General features: G+C 38.4%; 1 pseudogene; it reads left to right on the top strand.

The window, feature by feature from the left end:
* The first annotated feature begins 13,642 nt into the window (after positions 1 to 13,642).
* Positions 13,643 to 15,706, top strand: LOC103648426 (G-type lectin S-receptor-like serine/threonine-protein kinase B120; annotated as a pseudogene).
* Positions 15,707 to 17,228: the final 1,522 nt, after the last annotated feature.

Here is a 17,228-nt window from a genome sequence, read left to right as displayed (position 1 = left end):
CGGATGAGCTTGCTCAAATTCATGAAAAGAGCGGAAGAACAAAAAGAAATGCTTCATAAGCAAGAAGACTTCCTCATCAGAAAAATCGAAGACTTAGACAAGTTGACCAAAGAGCATGAGAAGCTAAAGTGCTCTCATGATGATTTGGTCCAAAGGTATGAAGACATTTCAATTGAGCAAATTAAAGCTGTTAATCATTCATCATATATTGCTCAATTAGAAAATAAAAATGCTATGTTCAAGAACACGATAGAAAGGCTAAATATTGAAAAACTAGCTTTGCAAGAAAAACATGATATGTTTGTATGCTCTCATAATAAATTTATGGATTCACATATCATGTTAGAAATGGCTCATGAGGTTGTGTTAACTAATTTGAAATCATACCAACCTCACATATGCACATGTACTCAAATAGAAACTATATTATCATGTGCTAACAAATGTTGCTCTCAAGAAAGCCAATCTTCCATTGAGCTAGAAATTTCAGGAATTAGTGATATTTTTATCACACAAGAAAATAAAGAGCTCAAGGAAGAAGTTGGAAGGCTAAGAAAGAGCTTAACTCTTTTGAAGGGAAAGTGTCATGCTCAACCTTCTCAAGATAACCGTGATAATATGGTGAAAAAGCTTGAGAAGGGGACAACCGTAGCATGCACAAAACCCCATCAAAAGAATACCAAGCTTTCCAAGAAGGACATGAGCAAAATCCATGGTGAGAAAATTAATGCTCATATGATTTGCTCTAACAATGTACCTATGTGCTTCAACAAAGAAAGATCAAAGAGAAGCGATAGGAGGTGCTATGGATGCAAGGAGAAGGGCCATGAAATTGATTCATGCCCCCACATGAAGAATCAAGACCTTGCACGGTCAAGAAAGATAACCATCAAAAAGGATGAAAGCAAAAGGCAAATGCATTGCAAGGACAAGCATCGCATTTGCTACAATTGCCGTGAAAAAGGTCATCTATTCAAGGTTTGTCCAAAGGGTAAAACTCCTAAGCCTAACTTGTCAATACATTCAAATATGCTTAGGAGATCCAAATTTGACTCTTGTGCTAGAAAGGTGATGAGTTCACCACATTCTAGGACCAAGGCTATTTGGGTGCCTAAGTCCTTATTGGCTAACCTTGATGGACCTATCATGAGATGGGTACCAAAATGTACTTAATAAGTTTTGCAGGTACCTAGAGATGATATGAAGCTTTGGGGTGCTTGAGCGGTTCAACTCAATTCTTATCTCAAGCTATCAATCTTACATTGTCTATCCTTTAAGATTGACCCATAGATGAATTGAGTTGTTATATCACTAACTTCATATTCATCTCTAGCAAGAATTTATGTTGTAGGGAATAAGGATTAACCTTTGTGGGAATCAAGCAAAAGGCCTACAACCAAGTGATATCCAAAGGATGGTAACAATTAATTCTTAAGTGCACATTGCTTTTAATTGGTATATTCCTTTGTGTCTTTTGTAGCCACATAGGAAAAATGAAGCACTTGAGAATGAACTTAAAAGATTTTACCTTGCTTTGGAAAGGATCTAATTATATGGTAGATTGCAAGTTCATATTTTTATATTGTGACAATCTACATGCTTTAAATTGATTGTATGTATCTTGTGGCATATTTCAAGTTAATCATCATATTATTGCCATGACCTAGACATAAAGAGTATTATCCCATGTTCTTAAATGAATAGAGTGCTAAGTAAGAAATTCAAATTCTTATAGCACTTACCAAATGGGGAATTCTCTATATGACTAGAGTTGTGAGACTAATGTTTCTATCTAAGTGTTTATGTAGTCTCACAACATGAGAATGTGTTTCCCAAATGGAGTGTGCCATTCAACATTCAAAGAAGATCGAACCAATACTATGTGATGTATTCATTCTTGTTTAAATTGGTTTTGAGTCTTCTTCATTAATCACTCACCATGCTATGAATTAAACTTGCCATGTAAACTTAATTAAATAATCATGCTACTTTCATCTTTTTTTACAATTGATGTTATGCATGATGCTTGTAAGGGTAATTTAGTTCATATCATGAGGTTTCCTTGTTTTAGTAACCTTCTTGTCATTCATATACTAGAGGTTGCTAAATAGGAAACTATTGCTTGTGTTACTAATACAATCTATTTTAAGATATTTAATGGAAATTCATAAGTAGAGATTGTGCTATTTCAATTAGTAAAATCACAAGCTTTAAAGGTTAATCTTCACCTAAAAGGAAGATTAGGAATGTTCAAGGCAAAGGTATGGAACAAATTGCTTCAATTGGTAGTTGATCAATAGTAGTTCCTTCCAAGTGGCATTCTTTCAATTGGTAATAATATATTCTATGGAAAGAAATGTCAATATGAAGGTTAAATTCCTTTTGGCTTAAATTTGTAAATTAATGCATATTGTGAATTCACTGCTCCATGTGCATTAACTTAAAAGGAATTTAATTTATGCCTTTACGCCTCATAAATGATGATTTGTTTGCCATTCATATATAGATATCTTCATTCATTAAATACTTCCTTGTACTACTAATACCTCTTTTTAAAGTGTTTTATCGACTAGTTTTAAAAGGAAAAGAGATAACAAAGAAGGAAGTCTCCACAAATGATGAAAAGAAGAATACTAAGGTGACACCACCATAGATAGTAAGATCTGTCAAATTGGTATAATAAATGGTACATTCTATATGGTGGTAAGTATTCTTAGGCATAAGTTAATTCATTGCAAATTTGTCATGCCTTGACCATGATATGTAATATACTCCTCATGAGACTCTTAACTGAATTGAAAGTGCATGTGGCAAGTCATTCAAATACTTGATGCACATATCTAGTGGGAGAACATTATATATCTTGTGTCATAGAGAATAAGTTTCACTTGAGTAAGCTATACTAAGACAATCCAAAATGGTAAATTTGTATCTCATTCATATGGATTGTAATCTTTGTTTTCTAAATAGCTACTCTTGATGAAGTTTAAAATTCCCTTATCGTTAAATCTAAAAGTGCATAAGAATCCTTTTTGTTGATATTCATCACATACATATGCACTAACATGGATATGATTTTTAAACTGTAAAAGGTACAATTAGTGATCCATACTCTCTAAATTTTGGAAACCCATATTTTGATATCTTAGAAATCTACTTCAATCGGTATCCATATGCTTCACATTGAATTGGATCACTAAGTTGTAAATTCCATGCATAACTTTTCTTTATGATATGAATGCTTGTGCAACTAACCTTGATAAGGTAGGTGCACCCAAGGTCAAGCTAGGTTCATCATCAAGAAGGCAACACAATGATGTATCAAGAAAAGGAGAAAAGGCTCCTATTCTTAACTCTTGATCTTATCTGTGAGTTTACATATTAACTTGGAACCATAGTAAGATGGTTTTCAAGTATATGTGGATGCCTACACAAAGAGAAAGGCCACAATAAGGAATGTGTGGGTACCCAAGGCTCTTACTACTAATCTTAAAGGACCCAATTAAAATTGGGTACCAAAATACGAAGCTTAAACTTGTTTTGCAGGATCACTCCTTCAATGGATCAAGTTGGGTGCTCGATAATGAATATATAAATCATATTTGGAGATAGTAGCAAGGGTGGTAACAACTGAATCTCAAGTGCATATTATTTTCAAATCTTATCTCTTTTGTGACTTGTGTAGCCACTAAGGGAAAAGAAGCACTTGAGGATATACATCAGTTATTGATTATGAAATAAAGGTCTAATTGGAAGATAAATGAATATTATCATATGGTCAACAAATCCAAAACTATGTGATGTACTCTCTCTCTAGTTAATTTGGATTTGATTCTTCTATATTAGACACTCACCATAATATGGATTAAGTCAGCCCTTTAGACTTTATTGAATAACCATGCATATTATCCATATCATCCAAAATATATTGTGCTTAAGGGCTCAAGGGAAATTTAGTCCATATTATGAGGTTTTTCTGTTTTTAGCAACACACTTGTCTTTCGCATATAAAGGGTTGCTAAATAAGAAACTAGTGCTTGTGCTACTAATGCCATCTCTTGTGTTGAGTTTATCCATAGAAAATCTATGTTAAGAGATGGTGCTTATTTTAAATTGGATAAACCACAAGCTTAAGGATACTATTCAACTAAAGTAAGATGAAGTTGATAAGAGGCCAAGGTATGAAAACTTCCTCTACTTCAGTTGTTTTAGTATTCTATCCTTAGTGGGATGTACCATAATATAGATTAATTTCATTGCAATATAAAATGTTCAATAGTGCATATAACTTTGACATCAACCATATATGTGCACTAATTTAAAATAATTTAATCTACCCTTTTGGGTTCTAAGAATGATGATTCATTTGCCATCCTCATATAAGGATCATCATTTGTGAAACCCTCCTTTGTGTTTCTAATGCTCTCTTTTCTAAGTGTTTCAATAAGGTCCTTCCAAGCGCTTTCAAGATGGATTCAAAATCTATGGATATAAGAGTCTTGGTTGTTTCAATCATTGAGTTTTAATTGATCGAATCAAGAAAAGATGAAAGAAGTTCAAGATCACTTGGTTGGATGAAATCGTAAAGAGAAAAGAGATCACAATGATTCAAGAAGGGAGTTATACTTCTTTTGTCAACCAAATAATGAAGATATAGTGACATATTTATATGATATCCTTCATTATGAGGTTTTGAGGTTCATATTAGCATGCTTTACCCTTCAGGATTTCAATTGATATACTTTCAATTCTTAAACTTTCAATTGGTTTAATTTTCATCATCTATGTAAAGCATGTTATGTTAAACCAAGATATAGTGCAAACATCTCCTTTAACCTCGTATTGTTGATGTGCATAAGTGTACTTTGTGTACTCTTGCATGCACAAATTGAGGGAGAGTTTAGCCTATATCTTGTGAGACTAATGAATTCTTTCAAGTTCATGTTGTGTAGTCTCACACCTTGGAGAACATCAAATGAGGATGAATGGTTCCATAGAAATGAAGAATTTCTCTTGATTGTTTGAAGAGGATAAGTTTCTCTTTGAAATGTCAAGCCTATCAAAAGCTAAGATGGAAATTCATGATTATAATGGAGACCATGTGGCGTAGAACAAAGGTGTGTCACTCCATGAACTATTGTATTACATTTGTGTATCTAGGCTCTTACATGCTAGTGTGTGCATGTATATGCAATATCTTAAGTCACATCATAAGGTTGCACTTGTGGTGATGATTAAAGAATCTCTAGATATTTGATTAATACCTCTTGTGGTGATATCATAAGTTAGTCTTAAGTCATCTTAGTGAGGTATGAGTCAAACATGCTAACTTCTCAAGAATCTTGGCTTAAAATGTTGCATATCATGTCTATTAGTATACCTTTTGATTATGAGCAATTCCTTCAATTGGTGCAATTTCATATTTTCATACTTTATTTGTACCAAGGTTCAAATTGTAGAACTTAATCCCCTGGCCTCATAAGTCCAAGTGCATAAGCTAAACAAGTATTCATCACTGTGTAGTCTCAAATTAGAAAGGAACCTTCGGGCAAAGACAATCGCTTCCACTGCAAATTTTGATGTGTATCAAAGATTCTTTGCTCCAATAAATGTATCTTTTATATATTTCATAAGGGAATGAGTTTCTCTTTTATATGCTACTCCAACATCATCTAAAATTGGTAAACATGAATCACATCCTTTTGGATTGCAAATGTCTAAAGTAGCATAGCTTATAAATTCTCCTTTCTAGAACTTAATTGATTAAATAGTGCACATGTTCCTTATGTTGTATAATTATATTCAATTGATACTCTTTTTATGCCAATGGTACTTTAAATTGCAAATAAGTACTCTCAATAGGTATCAATTGAATATATATATATATATATATATATGTGTGCAATAAAACTTGATGAGAACTTAATGTAATATGAAATTAGTGATATGCTTACCTATCAAATTGTATCAATTGGTGTTTTTTCAATTGATATTTGTCATACATGATCACTAGTTGTATAATCCACACTTGTGCAATTTTCATGTTGCCTCTTGTTATGATAAGAAAATGCTAGGTGACATCTAGACTCCAGGTATCAAGCGTCACCTTCGATTTAGTATGACAATCTTCATTTAATATCTTGGACCTATGTCACAACTATACCAACAAGAGCTTGCAAATGAATTGTAAATCCAACACAAGTTTGGAACTCCTCTTGAAAAGGTAAAATGCAAAGGTACATCACTTCATGTCACTTCTCCATTACCTTTGTGCCATCTAAGGACCCTTTTCATAATAGTGTGTTCCCATCTTGCTTAATCATAATTTCTACCCTTTATATTCTTTGTATCCTTTTTGGAGATTTATGACAAAGGGGGAGAAATTTTGCATTAAAGCTTACCTTTAGTCTTATGTAACTAAGTGTTAGAAGACTTTTAAGAAGGGGAGATATAATTAACAAAAAGGGGGAATCATAAGAAAAACATAAGATGTAGAAAATTTATGAGTGCATACTATGTCATGAGCATCACGTTTATTTTATGACACACTGCACCTCATGAATAGTATGATATAAGTTGTCTCCATACTTTGACCCAAATATGTGCTTTTGGCATTTGAGTACAAAAGTGTTATTTTCTGAAATGCACATATTTAGGGGGAGAAAACTATATCATAGGATTCAAAATCTTATTTATCAAATCTTATGTAAGCTTTAAATGTGTTGTCATCAATCACCAAAAAGGGGGAGATTGAAAGTGCATTCATCCCTTTTGTGAGTTTTGGTGATTTGGATAACAACACATTTAAAGGTCTAACGAGTTTGCTAAGTGTTGAACAGGAAATTCAGTATGATGAACATACTTGAATAGTGTATAATGATCAGTGAACGAAGGTTCAACACGAGGTTAAATAACCAATGAGACAATGCAAATGGATATTATATGATCTCTATATTGGTTTGAATATATGGACAAGACCCGAGAAATCACTACATACATATGATCAAAATAGAGGATGAAGTGATTAAGAGGATAGGTCAAGCCAAAGTGAATAAGATATGAGGAATCGTGAATTGGCTTGACCATATTACTATCAGTCCATATATGCTTCTATGAGAATCAAACTAGAGCTTGATTGATCTTAACGGTTATATCTAGAAGACATTCAAGCAATGTTCACAATATTGAAGAAATGATTCTCTCAATGGATGCTCAATATGATGTGACTCAAGAATGGCTTGATAGGGTGAAGATAGCAAGGAAAGGGCTTCGAGGAACTAAGCGAAGGTGAAGGCCAAGCGACGGCTTGTGGACCGAGGTACCATGGCTAAGGTGAAGAAGAGAGTACTTGCACTAAGTCGATGAACTAATCAGCTATGAAGAGTTATAACATGTTGATGCATCAGTACAATGACTTGAAGCCATGATTTGAACTCACATATGGTGATATGGTACAAGTCACATGGGTTGATTTATGTTTGCTTCAAAAGGTGAGACAAAGATGTTTGTGATCCTTATGAAGCAACGCCATGGAGAAATCACACATGAGACACCAATGACTCAAGGAGTTTACTTAATTATATTTTATTTAACTTGAGTATAGGAATCGTCGTACTATAAAGAGGGATCCAAAAAGAAGGTAGGTGTTTGCCAAAGCTCAAGCCTCTATATTCAAAAGCTATTTTTTGAAAACCAAAAATCTCTTTAAAATTCTATGGTTGACCGTGGTTAGGTTTGAGAAACCTAGAGTGTTCTTGTTGAAAAGCAGCTGAACTTCTTAAACTGCAGCTGAGCTTTTCAGCTGAGCTGAACTTCAGCTGAGCTGAGCTTCTTCAGCTGCAGCTGAGCTTTTCAGCTGAGCTGAACTTCAGCTGAGCTGAACTTCAGCTGAGTTGAGCTTTCTCAACTCCAGCTGAACTTCAACTTCAACCGGGGTCCAGGGCAAGTTCAATCGGGGTCCAGAGAGGTTCAACCGGTGTCCAGGGAAAGTTCAGCCGTGGTATTTTCCCCGGACCTCACTGGTCAAAACCGGTTGAACCGGTCCTAGGGGAGGTTCAACCGGTGTCAGGGTCACCTGACCGGTCTGACCTCCTGACTGGCAGACTGACTGCCAGTGTGCCCCCCAGGCGGTTGAACCGGCCCTAGGGGCGGTTCAACCGGTGTCAGGACCAGTTTTTGCAGTTTGACCTGCAGTCTGCTAGTCTGACTGGCAGACTGTCTGTCAGCCTGCCCCAGGCGGTTGAACCGGTCTTGGTCAACTTGACTAGTCTGCAGGTCAGTCTGCCTGACCTGCCAGGGGCGGTTCCACCGCCCTAGGGGGCGGTTCCACCGGTCTCAGACAGAAAAATCTGCCCAACGGCTAGTTTTGAGCTCCACCTATATATACTCACTCCTACCTCTCTCCCCACACACAAGAGCATGACCCAAACTCCATTTCTAACTTGAAGAACACCTCCCACTCTCTCTCACACATCTCTTGCCTCTCCCATTTCAATTTTTTGGAGAGAAATCTTTGAGTGAGTTTGAGAGCTGCGGTTTTTGTGCTTCATCTCCAAATCTCTCTTGCTCTTCTTCATTTGAGCTTTGGTACTACATCGAGTTCTTTGTGGATTCATTACTCTTGGAGCTTCTAGCTCCTAGACGACTAGGTGTCTCTTGTGAGTCTCCAAATCTTGTGGAAGACCGCAAGAAAGTTTGTATTACCCGCTCGTTTGAGCAAAGATTAGTGTGTGAGCTTGACCTTTGTGGTCGGCAAAGGGAGGATTAGGGTTGAAAGAGACCCGGCTCTTTGTGGGCGCCTCAACGAGGAAGTAGGGTGCCTTGGTGGTGTGACCGAACCTCGGGATAAATCTTGTGTCTCTTGTGTTCTTGTTCATTGTGTTTGTTTGTGTTCTTCGTTCTCTCACCCTTCCGTGAAAGATTTGTTCATATCTTTTTGGTGTGTGGATTTTGAGAAGTGCCCTTCTCAGATCTACTACTTTGAACCCTGTGGATCATTTAGAACATCTCATTTCCAAAGTTAACTGGGTGAATTTCGAGATCAATTCAGTTTTATATCTCATTCTTTAGTTGAGCTCGTTCAAACCATTTGCACCGATTTTGACACCGGACGGTTTTACCAAGTTTGTTTCTAGTTTTTGTTGAAAAAGTTTTAACTTGCCTATTCACCCCCCTCTAGGCAACTTTCACCAACACATCATAATTACAGCGACACACGTCTGTGTGCTTTTAATCGGATGAGTGTAGAACTGAGCTTTTCAGTGAAGAGAGGATTTAGTACTGGATCCATCCAGCCTACAACCAGCTATTCACAGTACTGGATAAAACCCGCGATTAGGCTCTTAGCAGCTCAAATGCCAACCTGCAAAGTGCTTAATCCTGCATCAGAATTCATGTTTCCTCAAAACAGCATGGGCAGTTGGCAAAGTGCTTAAGCTTAACCCTCTCTTTCAAATCTGCCCAACTAATTTCTCATGGTGCCGTGGGTTGTATTATCGCCTCGTTAATTATTTAATAATGGGATTCACAACTAACTAAATCATGGATAAACGTCCTGTCGTCTGTTAGTCTTGCGGATTGTAACCTTTCCCTATCCCTTAGTTCAATTCATGGATAAATTTATGTTTTAGGCTACTCTTTTGCTGTGTTACATTATTAAAAAAACAACTTGGTTTTGGTTCATTTCTGACATGAAAGTAGCCTCTTGCTGTTCTTATGCTTCCCCTAATATAACTTTTATTTTTTTGAATAATTTCCCAGCTTGTCGACAATTAGAGGCTCTCCCATTCTTGGATGCATTGAAGCATTTTAGAGGTGCTCTATTCTACTATCAAAGGTTAGCATGATTGTTTCTGCACATCTCCTACTCCCTTCTTTGCTTAGTAATGGTTGATAAGTACCATTCTGTTCGGATTGAGGTAAATGTGTTGATGAGTTATTAGTCTTGTCAGGACCTTGAGTCTGATGGACGCATTTCGGATAGCTCTCGACGCGCGGGTCGACTATGTGGAGGTGGATGTTTCGAGGTCCTATGACGGTGTGCTCTTTGCTCTGCATGATAGGTAATTGAACTGCCACTTTGCTGGTGTGGTATAATGTATCACAAACGTGTTGCTTTTGTAACATGAATATGCATCTAAATGGAAAACATCAAGATCACTATCTATCATGTGTGACTGTTTACCCACTGCATTTGCTATTTAGCTGATCATTAGCTGGATGGCACAACCATTTTTGCTACACCCATTTACATAATTTCGCTATTTACTAAAATACTATAATTTTTTTATTAAATTGGCAAACTATTAAATTTGGTTTTATAATTATGAGAATTGAGAACACAATTTTCTCTGCCAGTTACTGTCTTTGATACTGGCCTTCTTCATGAATGATGCACACTTCAGTTTTTGTAAGCAGCTGCAGGAAGCATGTCATTACAATTTTATTTGGTGTTCTTAATTTTTAAGGCTATAAGATGATTGAGAGGAGGCATGCACCCCCTCCTGCTGGCAGCGACCTGGCACAAGCGACCTCAACAGCGGCTCCCTCTCACCAAACCGCCCACCGTGCCTTCATTTGTTTCTTCATTCAAATAGAATTAACAATGAGGTTGCCTTTGTTCACCATGTTGTTGCATTGTAAACTTAGTAAGCTTGTTATAAAATTTTTCTGTTGTCCTTAACTATTTCATTTTTTAGATTGCAGATGGTGATCAGTTACATTAGTCGTGAAGGAGTTGGGAAGTTGTGACCTTCATCCACAAGTAAGTTTACCTATGATAAAATGGATGCTTCAATTGTGATCTTCATCATGAGTCAACTAAATGTTAATAGTTCATACTTGTGCTGGTTTGATTCAGCCATTCAGGGTGCAGTGGTTGGGACAATCACATATCTTAGTAACTTGTATGGCATCTGACTTGCATATATTCTTTTTTAGTTTTTCTGAATAAATGAATCTGAACAATTATTCACAGTGATGCCCTTTTGTCTGCCAAAAATCAGTTAACACTGGTATTTTTTATCTGGCTAAATGGTTTGGTAGCTTTGATGATGTTTCAGTAACCTAAAATGGATGCTTCATTGGGAAATATCCCATGCAGTACATGTAATAATCATATATCAAATCTTTGTTGTGCCTAATTTACTAGCTACTTCTTTGTATTGACCACAAATTTTCTCAAATTTTTTGCAAGATATCTGTCTACAAATCAGCTATCTAGAACGCTTCCAAAGGAGCTGGGGAACCTTACTAATCATATCTCATTATAGTAGTTCTCCACTAATTGTTTACTTTAGCTGATTTGAGTATTGGTGTGGCTTCTTTATGGTTCCAACTCTAGCCTACCCAACTTCATTGGGACTAAAAAGGCTTTGCTCTTGTTGTCCAATGAACATAGACATGGTATTGATAATACATCAGTTCATCATGTATTTTTGGAAATGTATCTAGATATTTATGTTTATTTAGCTGTATTTTCAGTATAATAACATTATTCTCAAATACAAAAATGAAATGCTTCATGGCCAGTGATAGCTCATTTGTGCAAATAAATTTCATGGTCTAAGTGTGTGTAGTACTGCTATTAATGTTCTGCCATGGTGTTTTTTCAGTCCTCAAATTATGATATTTGATTGTTGCTCTGTCTTTGCTTGCTTGTAGGGGTAATGGATTTATTCTTTAACCTTGTGGACTACTGTAGACATCATGGCCTGCAAGCTATAGGGGGACTTGGGGGAGAGGTGTGATGACTGCATCTTGTTTGCATAACATTTTCATTTCCTAATTGATGATGCCACAATCAAGATGAATGTGTTGTCCTTGCTGATATAAGGCTGCATATAAGTATTTTTAGTGCTGACACTGCAATAGTTTACAGTTCAAACATCTTACCATCTTGTCGTGTCGTCCTTTGCGTCGTCCATCCCCAAAGGCTGCTGCTTCGAAGGTGACATCACCCCTTCTTCTCCCGCTTTCAGTTCGAGTTTCAGGTGTTGCGTGGTGGTGGTGTGGCGTGCCGCGAATCCATGCCTAATTTGGTGCCATGAATCCATGCCTAATCCTTTGTTGCTTGAGATGGCTATGGGTCAGTCATCCTTTTAATCCTATTTTTGATATGATCATGTTACTTAAATGGTGATTGTGATCTTGTAGTTATGCTTCAAAATTTTATATGGCACAAGGATCTATGTTTTACTTGAAGATGGCTTTGTTAGTTCCTAAGTTCATATAATGTCACATATCTTACTAATTCGAATTATGCTCTAACCAATTTCATAGTGTGTTAGTGCTCTATATTCAGAACTGTCATTTACATTACCAGCCAGGCGCACCATTCACAAAAAAAATCAGTGTGTCAGTAATCCTTGGTTGCTTGAGGTGGCTATCTTCTGGAGATCATAGCTCTGGGTATGCTGTGAAATTCTACACCAACCAAGGATCATAGCTCTATCAGTATGTCTCTGAGTTAGCAAGAATATAGCTCTGGCCATGCTAGGTGCACTGGTAGCCACTTCATTAGTAAAATTGTCAAGATCAGAGCTCTGGCTATCTTTTCAAGACCATGCTGACTGCATAGGTAATTCAGTCCAGAAAATTGTGTTTTTTAAATGTTATAGTTGCCGACATGTTATCATACCAAGAGAAATTTATTTAGGTGTGTTCTATATATTTGTTACCTATCTCCATACACTATTGATAGGCAAATCATAATCATAAATTGAAAAACATGCTTGTAGTACGTTTTAGTTTCTATTTATCCTTACCACCCCTTAGGTGCAGACACCACTTGTAATTAGCCTGTTAGTGTTTCCCTTGGTAGACCTATAGCCTAACTTTTAATGTTAGTGTTTCAGTTTCTATTTATCCTCTGAAATCTATCTTCTGGAGGACCAAGGCCATTAAAGTAGAGGTACCCTTGCTCTGTCTATATCCTACGTTTGGTTACTTAATCGGTGACTGTGTGATCTTGTAGTTATGGTCCAAAATTTTATATGGCACAAAGATGACTATGTTAGTTCCTAAGTTCATATAATGTCACAGATCTTGCTAGACAATTTCATGGTGTGTTCTTGTGTTAGTGCTCTATATTCGGACATGTCATGCTCTATAGTGTGTTAGCCAATTTCATAGTAGATTACCGGCCAGCAACACCACTCACAAAGGTGACTGTGTGATTGATGCTTCCGGGGCAGTGGCTATCTTCTTAAGATCATAGCTCTGGGTATGCTGTAAAATTCTACAGATTTTGTGCTTGTCCTACAGCACTCTACGACAATCAAACATGAGAGAAAATTATACCGTCTTTGTCCCAACTACAGTTCTCCTTAAACACTTGCTATATGTTGTATTTTAACTGTGTTATCAGATGGACTCGTGTTTTGACATGGGCTAGAATTTTTTTACCTATGACTGAAGCTACATCAGCCGTGAAGAGGGTGGGTAGCTGACTAAACAAGTGAGGAGACCATACAATGTGATCCTCTTTGATGAGGTAGAGAAGGCCCATGTTGCCATGTTCAACACCCTGCTCTAGGTCCTCAACGACGACAGGCTGATGGATGGGCAAGACAGGACGGTGGACTTCAGGAACACCATGGTCATCATGACATCGAACCTTGGCGCTTAGCACCTCCTCGCTGGGATGGTGGGCAAGAACTCCATGAAGATTGCTCGTGATCTGGTCATGCAGGAGGTGCACATCGCAATAACATCCTGAATTGCACTCACTGACTATTATAACTGTCGTTCATCAAGTTATCAACTGAATTGCATATGATTCTTCTGTTTTATAGGTTGTAAATGATCTTAATCCTTCAGGTCAGAACTTACAGAATAAGGAGGATCTTCAGGTTTGGAATATTTTTTTATTAGTATCTGAAGTATATACATGCAACAACCTTAAATTGTGAGAGTGTCTCAAATATGAATTTAAATAGAATCTCAAACTGATTTAATGGGAACTAACACATAAGCTGAAATTTCTGAATGTAACTAGCATATGATGGTTTTGATAGTACAATGGTTGTTTATTACCAGGGAACACTGATTGATGGCATAAAAGAAGTCGTCTTGTCTCCTGCAGATGCTTTGTCCCTTATTGCAGCCGGAGAAGGTATTTTTTCTTAATGGTTCAATTCTTTGTTTATTTCAGTATTCCGATTATCACAATCTCTACTACTTCATAAGTCTCTAACGTGGCCGTCCACCACAGCTTCACCGTGCCCCCGCTCTTGCGATCCTCGCCCCCGTTCCCGCCCGCCGGTGTGCCGCCACTCCGTATCCGGGCGCAGCGCCAGTGTTCCACGGTAACCGCTCCTCTCCTCCTCTCTCTCTCTCTCCACAGACAACCTTTCCTCTCCTCGCCTTGTCTCGTACTGACGGAGGCAGCTTGGGCGCGCACACCAGGTGTTCGACGCGATTCCTTGCATTATTTTTCAGTTGTAACGTACCACAGGATTATGTGGTTTTGGGATTATTTATTTCTCAAGACCAGTTTATTAATTAGTTTCATTTTATTCTTATCAGCATGCTCTCTCTCATGAGACAAGGGGGGGGGCAGGTTGTTGTGCTTGCAAGTATCTGTTGCAGATGTTGTTCATGCCTGTAACGTACCACATCATACTGTTGTGTTTGATGGTATTATAGTGCTATGCTGGACATCTCACAGTCAATTCGTTTTGATGATGATGTGGAGGATGGAAAAAGTCATGAACTCAAAGTGTACTCTCTAGACCGTATAAGAGCTGCTACAATTAATTTTAGTGACTCTAACAAGCTTGGACAAGGAGGATTTGGTCATGTCTATATGGTATACTAACTTTCACTACTGTGAATGGCGTTTGATGTACACATGATTTTATGTTAATATTTGGCTTAATGATAATGAAAATCATGAACCACTGCAGGGAACTTTACCTGGGGGAGAAGAAGTAGCTGTGAAGAGGTTTTGTAGGAATTCAGGTCAAGGCCTTGAAGAATTCAAGAATGAGGTCATACTTATTGCAAAGTTGCAGCACCGCAATCTTGTAAGATTACTAGGGTGCTGCATACAGAGGGAAGAGAAGATCTAGGTGTACGAGTACATGCCTAGCAAAAGTCTAGATGCATTCCTCTTCAGTATGTGTCCTTCACTTTCCGCACATCTCATTTCTCAATATGAACGGACAAATATGTTGATTGGGTTCTGATCACTGTGGTTGAACAGATCCTGAAAAGCAGCGGCTTTTAGTCTGGAAGAAACAGTTTGATATAATCGAAGCCATTGCTAGAGGGCTGCTATATCTCCACCGGGATTCAAGGCTGCGAGTTGTTCACCGTGATCTCAAGGCCAGCAACATTCTCCTGGACGCGGACATGAAACCCAAGATATCAGATTTTGGAATGGCAAGGATGTTTGGAGGGGACCAAAACCAATTCAACACGAATCGGGTCGTCGGTACATTGTATGCACAAACTCAATGGGCCATACAGGAACCACACTACTGCAACTTGGTTATGATACACTGAACTTTATTTTTGCAGTGGCTACATGTCTACTGAATACACGATGGAAGTATTTTCTCCGTCAAGTCTGACGTCTACGGCTTCGGAGTCCTGATCTTGGAGATCATCACAGGAAAGAGGGCTGTAAGCTTCCATTGTCACGAGGACTCCTTGAACATCGCTGGATATGTAAACACTGGTGGTTACTAAGATAATTAGAGACAAGGGGACATGTTGTTGTGCTTGCAAGTATCTGTTGCAGATGTTGTTCATGCCTGATGCTGATGCCCCTTTTTTCATACTGTTGTGTTTGGATGGTGTACCACCAGTGTTTTACAACAGTTTGGCCTTTGGAATTGCTACTGCTAAAACTTCGTTCCTCTAAGAAGACCTTTTGTTTTGGCATTCCCAGCTGAGGGACAACGAAGTACTTGTATTATTACGAAATCTTTTCTTAGTATAACACATATTTATACATAAGTTATCATGGTATTATATGTTTTCGTTGCAACGCACGGGCACTCACCTAGTATTTTTAAGCGTATAATGAACAACAATGATATAAATAGGCAACATGTTCTTTAGACCATAAGGCATGGAAACATAACAGTACAACTTTAACTTCGAGAGGGTGATGAAAGTGGTTTTCTCATCATCCTCTCTAACCATGTGGATTTGGCGAAACCTAGAATGCACATCTACAAAAGAAACGAGCTCACACTAGGAGGTAGAGTCCACTATCCGGTCTATACGAGAGAGCAAATAGTGTTCTTTTGGTATGCCTTATTGAGGTAGGTGTAGTTAATGCACATTGCTCATATGGAGTTTGTCGTTGACCTTGGGGACAATGAGGGGGTTGGCTAGTCATTATGGGTACTAGATCTTGTGGATGAAGCCCACAGTGAGGAGCCTGTCAATCTCCTAGCGAATGAACTCTTGTTGCTATGCGGACTGCATCACACCTTCTACTTGATTGACCGTGTGCCTAGGTAGACCACCAGCCGGTGCCCGATCACCTTCCTAGGGACCTCGAGCTTGTCAGAAGGATGCCATGCAAAGACATCGATGTTATCTCGGAGGAAGGTGACTAGCACACTTTTCTATTTGACCCTCATGCGGTCCCTAATGCGCATTGTCTATGAGGGGCTTGCTCTGCGGTTTTTGACATCGGGGAGCTAGAGGAGGTGTGGCAGAGCGCCTTAGGTGAGCTGGTTGCTGGTTGATGGGACGAGGAGGAAGGAACTCCCTCCTTCCCTACCATGTCGACACTGATGCAGACGGTGGTCCTTGAGGAGGGAGGTCCAACTCAAGAGGCTGATCATTTGTGATGTCGTGGGAGACGGTCTAAAGCCTCTCTAGACTCTAGGATGTTGACCGTGTCGAGCCGGTCGGTTGGGGCAAAGATGACTCTAGACGATATGGGCATTTGAGGACAAGATACCCATAGTGGGCGGTCACCATGAATTTGTAGAGCATGGTGTACCCAAGGATGGCGTTGTAGGGGAGGTAGAGCTTGGCAATGTCGAAGTCGATGTACTCCATGCGGAAGTTTTCGATGGTGCTAAAGGTGATTGGTAACGATGTCTGCCCTATCAAGTAGACGCTACCCATGGAGGCCCTAAGAAGGGATGCTCATGGGTCCTCATCAGGGCTACGTCGTTGAGCCCACCTAGGGCTGAGGTCCCCATGCAGCGGGTCCTTCTACGAAGCACGTAGCTACTAGGACTGCTCCTCCTGGTGCTGCC

Source organism: Zea mays, chromosome 2, assembly GCF_902167145.1.
Source record: "Zea mays cultivar B73 chromosome 2, Zm-B73-REFERENCE-NAM-5.0, whole genome shotgun sequence".
NCBI lineage: Eukaryota > Viridiplantae > Streptophyta > Magnoliopsida > Poales > Poaceae > Zea > Zea mays.
Note: the sequence above shows the minus strand (reverse complement) of the source record. Positions and strands in the feature narration are given on the sequence as shown.